At 48.5% G+C, this 7,824-nt stretch overlaps 1 non-coding gene across 1 annotated transcript; it reads left to right on the top strand.

Annotated features, from left to right (window-relative positions):
- Nucleotides 1-7,666: 7,666 nt before the first annotated feature.
- LOC125773403 (5.8S ribosomal RNA) lies at nt 7,667-7,824 on the top strand. The gene has a single exon (XR_007420080.1). It is a non-coding gene; the product is annotated as a 5.8S ribosomal RNA (ribosomal RNA).

Here is a 7,824-nt window from a genome sequence, read left to right as displayed (position 1 = left end):
GGACCTCCAGAAAGGAAGCTGGATGAGGATTACCAAATCGAAAGTTGATAAGTGTAGTGGTACCACTTAGTCAACTTGTATCCCGAAAGATGGTGGACCGAGTCGTCTGGCGTAAAAACCGGACGACTCGAAAGGGCTTGACCCTTTCAAGTGAGCGATAATCACATTCTACGCTCAGTTCGACAGCTACAAGGCAATCACTCGCTATGTTCAGAGCTAATACATGCAACACGCCGGCATTGTTTCCACCGACGCATGGATTCAAGACTGGTGCACTTATTAGTTAAACCGTTCGCCTCCGGGTGTTTCGAGTTCAAGTCTGGATGAGGATTGTTCTTGCTGGTAATAGCTTGAGCCCCTGAATAAGGGGCCGAAGCGTACATCTTGAGACCATGTACAACATATTACCAAATCGGCACCATGGGTTCTGGTGCAAGTGATGTAACCGTGAAAGATGTTGAGCAGCCCAACATCGGTTTACACACGCATAATAGGAAGGCAGCGCTGTCGACTGGTCAGTCGTGTAAGAAGTGTGCATTATCGATCTCCAATATATGAGCTCAGTATGACAGCCCAATTGGTAATCCTCGGGACCTCCAGAAAGGAAGCTGGATGAGGATTACCAAATCGAAAGTTGATAAGTGTAGTGGTACCACTTAGTCAACTTGTATCCCGAAAGATGGTGGACCGAGTCGTCTGGCGTAAAAACCGGACGACTCGAAAGGGCTTGACCCTTTCAAGTGAGCGATAATCACATTCTACGCTCAGTTCGACAGCTACAAGGCAATCACTCGCTATGTTCAGAGCTAATACATGCAACATGCCGGCATTGTTTCCACCGACGCATGGATTCAAGACTGGTGCACTTATTAGTTAAACCGTTCGCCTCCGGGTGTTTCGAGTTCAAGTCTGGATGAGGATTGATCTTGCTGGTAATAGCTTGAGCCCCTGAATAAGGGGTCGAAGCGTACATCTTGAGACCATGTACAACATATTACCAAATCGGCACCATGGGTTCGGGTGCAAGTGATGTAACCGTGAAAGATGTTGAGCAGCCCAACATCGGTTTACACACGCATAATAGGAAGGCAGCGCTGTCGACTGGTCAGTCGTGTAAGAAGTGTGCATTATCGATCACAAATATATTGGTGATCTGTAGGTTGCGCATACACCATGCCCGGTGTAAAGTGCCGTGGTCCCCCCCGGGGGGCTGCATCAAACCGTTCGCCACGCGAACTACCCAATGGAACGAACTCGATGCATTTAATAAGAAGAAGAGATGATAATGAAACACGGTCGATTTAAGAGTTGAAAACGTTGAAATGCCTATAAGCAAGTCTTAAGTTGGTGGTTTCGTTGTGCCCCAACAAATTGGTGCCTTACCCTACACCAAAGAGCCATTCAACATGGTTCAAGTGAGCGATAATCACGCTCTACGCTCAGTATGACAGCTGCAAGGCAATCACTCGCTAAGTTCAGAGCTAATACATGCAACACGCCGGCATTGTTTCCACCGACGCATGGATTCAAGACTGGTGCACTTATTAGTTAAACCGTTCGCCTCCGGGTGTTTCGAGTTCAAGTCTGGATGAGGATTGTTCTTGCTGGTAATAGCTTGAGCCCCTGAATAAGGGGCCGAAGCGTACATCTTGAGACCATGTACAACATATTACCAAATCGGCACCATGGGTTCTGGTGCAAGTGATGTAACCGTGAAAGATGTTGAGCAGCCCAACATCGGTTTACACACGCATAATAGGAAGGCAGCGCTGTCGACTGGTCAGTCGTGTAAGAAGTGTGCATTATCGATCTCCAATATATGAGCTCAGTATGACAGCCCAATTGGTAATCCTCGGGACCTCCAGAAAGGAAGCTGGATGAGGATTACCAAATCGAAAGTTGATAAGTGTAGTGGTACCACTTAGTCAACTTGTATCCCGAAAGATGGTGGACCGAGTCGTCTGGCGTAAAAACCGGACGACTCGAAAGGGCTTGACCCTTTCAAGTGAGCGATAATCACATTCTACGCTCAGTTCGACAGCTACAAGGCAATCACTCGCTATGTTCAGAGCTAATACATGCAACATGCCGGCATTGTTTCCACCGACGCATGGATTCAAGACTGGTGCACTTATTAGTTAAACCGTTCGCCTCCGGGTGTTTCGAGTTCAAGTCTGGATGAGGATTGATCTTGCTGGTAATAGCTTGAGCCCCTGAATAAGGGGTCGAAGCGTACATCTTGAGACCATGTACAACATATTACCAAATCGGCACCATGGGTTCGGGTGCAAGTTATGTAACCGTGAAAGATGTTGAGCAGCCCAACATCGGTTTACACACGCATAATAGGAAGGCAGCGCTGTCGACTGGTCAGTCGTGTAAGAAGTGTGCATTATCGATCACAAATATATTGGTGATCTGTAGGTTGCGCATACACCATGCCCGGTGTAAAGTGCCGTGGTCCCCCCCGGGGGGCTGCATCAAACCGTTCGCCACGCGAACTACCCAATGGAACGAACTCGATGCATTTAATAAGAAGAAGAGATGATAATGAAACACGGTCGATTTAAGAGTTGAAAACGTTGAAATGCCTATAAGCAAGTCTTAAGTTGGTGGTGACCGTTGCGCCCCAACAAATTGGTGCCTTACCCTACACCAAAGAGCCATTCAACATGGTTCAAGTGAGCGATAATCACGCTCTACGCTCAGTATGACAGCTGCAAGGCAATCACTCGCTAAGTTCAGAGCTAATACATGCAACACGCCGGCATTGTTTCCACCGACGCATGGATTCAAGACTGGTGCACTTATTAGTTAAACCGTTCGCCTCCGGGTGTTTCGAGTTCAAGTCTGGATGAGGATTGTTCTTGCTGGTAATAGCTTGAGCCCCTGAATAAGGGGCCGAAGCGTACATCTTGAGAGTAAATGTACAACATATTACCAAATCGGCACCGTGGGTTCTGGTGCAAGTGATGTAACCATGAAAGATGTTGAGCAGCCCAACATCGGTTTACACACGCATAAGGGGTTTATTGTTATCTGTAGGTTGCGCATACACCATACCCGGTGTAAAGTGCCGTGGTCCCCCAGGGGGCTGCATCAAAACGTTCGCCATGCGAACTACCCAATGGAACGAACTCGATGTATTGAAAGAGATGAACAATTAATAGCGAGAATAGGGGCCCGGAAGCAATTCCGCGGCCCTACGGTCGATTCAAGAGTTGAAACGTTGTACAATCGTGGATAGCACCTAGTGCTAATATGGTGAGAGATAATGTGTGAGGAAATTTAGTTTCCTAAAGTTTAGTTAGTGGTTTCCGTTGTGCCCTAACAAACTTAAAGTTGGTGGTGACCGTTACACCCCAACAAATTGGTGCCTTACCCAACACCAAAGAGCCATTCCATATGGTTCTAGAGAGAGAGAGTTGTGTGGAAATTTATTTCCCACTAAGCGAGTGTGTGTCTGTAGTGGAACGAATTCTGGTTGATCCTACCAGTAATATACGCTTGTCTCAAAGGTTAAGCCATGCATGTCTAAGTACAAACATAAATGAATGTTAAACCGCATAAGGCTCAGTATAACAGCTATAATTCACAAGATCATCCTACCACTAGTTACTTGGATAACTGTGGAAAATCCAGAGCTAATACATGCAACATGCCGGGACTGTTGCCCTCGCGGGTAGCTGAACTGGTGCACTTATTAGTTAAACCAATCGCCTCCGGGCGGCTTGAGTTGAAGTCTGGATAAGGACGCAGATCGTATGGTCGCTTGTCGACTGACGACAGATCTTTCAAATGTCTGCCCTATCAACTATTGATGGTAGTGTAGAGGACTACCATGGTTGCGACGGGTAACGGGGAATCAGGGTTCGATTCCGGAGAGGGAGCCTGAGAAATGGCTACCACATCCAAGGAAGGCAGCAGGCGCGTAAATTACCCAATCCCAGTACGGGGAGGTAGTGACGAGAAATAACAATATGGACCTCTCTAACGATGGTCCATAATTGGAATGAGTTGAGTATAAATCCTTCAACAAGGATCAAGTGGAGGGCAAGTCTGGTGCCAGCAGCCGCGGTAATTCCAGCTCCACTAGCGTATATTAAAGTTGTTGCGGTTAAAACGTTCGAAGTTGATTGCCCGTCCAGACACGTGACCGCCACGGGCGCCCGGTTACACGCCGGGGCCGTTCGTGCGCGCGCTCACGGCTGCGACTCACAATGGTGTACTTGGGCGTTACTCTGTGAACGAGTACCGTGCTACCGGTTAACTCCGGCACGGGCTCCTCATGGTGCTCAAGATACTCACATTTACCTTGAACAAATTAGAGTGCTCAAAGCAGGCTAAGACAAAGCGTCCGGCCCCCCCGTGGGGTTGGCGTTGGCCGAGAATAATCTTGCATGGAATAATGGAATATGACCTCGGTTTATACGATTTCGTTGGTTTGTCAGAAACCTAGAGGTAATGATTAACAGAAGTAGTTGGGGGCATTGGTATTACGGCGCGAGAGGTGAAATTCGTAGACCGTCGTAGGACCAACTGAAGCGAAAGCGTTTGCCATGGATGCTTTCTTTAATCAAGAACGAAAGTTAGAGGATCGAAGGCGATTAGATACCGCCCTAGTTCTAACCGTAAACGATGCCAATTAGCAATTGGGAGACGCTACCCCTATTCGGTGCTCTCAGTCGCTTCCGGGAAACCAAAATCGGGTTCCGGGGGAAGTATGGTTGCAAAGTTGAAACTTAAAGGAATTGACGGAAGGGCACCACAAGAAGTGGAGCTTGCGGCTTAATTTGACTCAACACGGGAAAATTTACCAGGTCCAAACTTATCGAGGTAAGACAGATTGATAGCTCTTTCTCAAATTTAAGGGTAGTGGTGCATGGCCGTTCTTAGTTCGTGGAATGATTTGTCTGGTTAATTCCGATAACGAACGTGACTCAAACATGCTAACTAGAACGCTGTCAGCAGTGCGCCTCCGGGCGCACCTGACGTTACAGCCGGGCGGCGCCTTCACGGGCGGTCGTCGGCTACGTTTGCCCTGCTTAGCGGGACAACTTGTGTTTAGCAAGCTGAGAATGAGCGATAACAGGTCCGTGATGCCCTTAGATGTTCTGGGCTGCACGCGTGCTACAATGTGGGTCGCAGCGTGTTCTCGCCAATAGGCGCCCCCATTCCGAGAGGAACGGGAAATCACTAAAATGCCCATCTAGTCGGGATTGGGGACTGCAACGGTCCCCATGAACCTGGAATTTCTAGTAAGCACTAGTCATTAGCTAGTGCTGATTACGTCCCTGCCCTTTGTACACACCGCCCGTCGCTACTACCGATGGATTATTTAGTGAGGTTTCTGGAGGCTTACCTTCCGCGGTTCCTTCGTGAGCTGCAGCTGGCATGGCTGAAGTTGACCGAACTTGATGATTTAGAGGAAGTAAAAGTCGTAACAAGGTTTCCGTAGGTGAACCTGCGGAAGGATCATTACTGATGATCGTCCGCGAGTGACCAACCATGGGCTGCCTTCGGTGTAGCTCGGTCGCTCGCTTGCTATGTGTCAGAATTTGTTGAAAGCCAACTCGTTCGTTGTACACTTTGATGGGTGACCATCACTGTGTCCCCGTGCCGAGCTAGATCTCCCCTAGCCGTAAGGCACTTGAACGCCCCTTCGACGACGAGTTGCATGTGTGTGGTATGTGTCAGAATCTGGTGAAGCTTTCTGCATGTGATGTGCCTTGTGTGGATCCGTGGCCATTGCATTGTGTCTGGTGCTTAGATACCCAGACACTTAGAACGCTTGCGCGGAAAGCAAACTCGATCGTTGTACACTTTGATGGGTGACCATCACTGTGTCTCCGTGCCGTGCTAGATCCCCCCTAGCCGTAAGGCACTTTGAACGCCCCTTCGACGACGAGTTACAAGAGTGTGGTATGTGTCAGAATCTGGTGAAGCTTTCTGCATGTGATGTGCCTTGTGTGGATCCGTGGCCATTGCATTGTGTCTGGTGTGTAGGTACCCAGACACTTAGAACGCTTGCGCGGAAAGCAAACTCGATCGTTGTACACTTTGATGGGCAACCATCACTGTGTCTCCGTGCCGTGCTAGATCTCCCCTAGCCGTAAGGCACTTTGAACGCCCCTTCGACGACGAGTTACAAGAGTGTGGTATGTGTCATAATCTGGTGAAGCTTTCTGCATGTGATGTGCCTTGTGTGGATCCGTGGCCATTGCATTGTGTCTGGTGTGTAGGTACCCAGACACTTAAGCAAACTCGATCGTTGTACACTGTGATGGGCGAGCATCACTGTGTCTCCGTGCCGTGTAAGAGCTCCCCTGGCCATCAGGCACTTGAAAGGTCCTTCGACGACGAGTTACAATAGTGGTGTGTTAGATACGTCAGGTGATGGTATCTACTGTTGTGCAATACGTATCCGGCCACGGCACGGAACGAACGGGAACTGTGGTGCAGACATACAAAGAGTTAAGCCTATTAGTCATTAACTCTAAGGACGGGGCCATGGGGCGGTACGCAAAGGATACGGATGAGCGAGTATGCAGGCCCAATACTCAATAGCTCGATCCGATCCAAGCACATGAGTTGACTGCGGCGCCAGGTTAACCAATGTGCTAGATTCTATTTGGCCAGTAGAATCTTGTGTCTTATGCGATTTGATACCAAGACACCAGAACGAAAGTTAGTTGAAGAGTTATTAAACTCTTATGAAGTATGGTTGTGCAATCACAACTTATGACTTTAACCTATAAAGTGGATATGGACTTGCAATTATAACATGGAATCTCTACACACCCCATGAGCTCGATCCAATCCACGCACACGAGTTGCCTGAGTAGCGACAGGTATACCGATGTGCAATACGTATCCGGCCACGGCACGGAACGAACGGGAACTGTGGTGCAGACATACAAAGAGTTAAGCCTACTAGTCATTAACTCTAAGGACGGGGCCATGGGGCGGTACGCAAAGGATACGGATGAGCGAGTATGCAGGCCCAATACTCAATAGCTCGATCCGATCCAAGCACATGAGTTGACTGCGGCGCCAGGTTAACCAATGTGCTAGATTCTATTTGGCCAGTAGAATCTTGTGTCTTACGCGATTTGATACCAAGACACCAGAACGAAAGTTAGTTGAAGAGTGATTAAACTCTTATGAAGAATGGTTGTGCAATCACAACTTATGACTTTAACCTATAAAGTGGATATGGACTATCAATTATAACATGGGGCACACACCATGTTCTCGATCCAATCCACGCACACGAGTTGCCTGAGTAGCGACAGGTATACCGATGTGCAATACGTATCCGGCCATAGGCACGGAACGAACAGGAACTGTGGTGCAGACATACAAGGGCCATGGGGCGGTACGCAAAGGATACGGATGAGCGAGTATGCAGGCCCAATACTCAATAGCTCGATCCGATCCAAGCACATGAGTTGACTGCGGCGCCAGGTTAACCGATGTGCTAAGAGAGTTGTTCCTGGGCCTTCAAAGTGACTTCAAAACTATCTTAGCGAATGGTGGCCATGGGCGTAGACATGAGCCACAAGTCACAAGGCCTGGGACTATTGGGTAATAAAGACAACTTAGTCAGAAAGTTAGTCTTTGGACGTACCACCGGGATTGTGTTACATTGGGAACCTTACTATAAAACCCTAGGCAGGGGATCACTCGGCTCATGGATCGATGAAGACCGCAGCTAAATGCGCGTCACAATGTGAACTGCAGGACACATGAACACCGATAAGTTGAACGCATATTGCGCGTCGGACGATTAAACCCGGCCGATGCACACATTCTTGAGTGCCT

Source organism: Anopheles funestus, assembly GCF_943734845.2.
Source record: "Anopheles funestus chromosome X unlocalized genomic scaffold, idAnoFuneDA-416_04 X_unloc_32, whole genome shotgun sequence".
Classification (NCBI taxonomy): Eukaryota; Metazoa; Arthropoda; class Insecta; order Diptera; family Culicidae; genus Anopheles; species Anopheles funestus.
The sequence above is the reverse complement of the archived record's forward strand: the minus strand, read 5'-3'. Positions and strand labels throughout refer to the sequence as shown.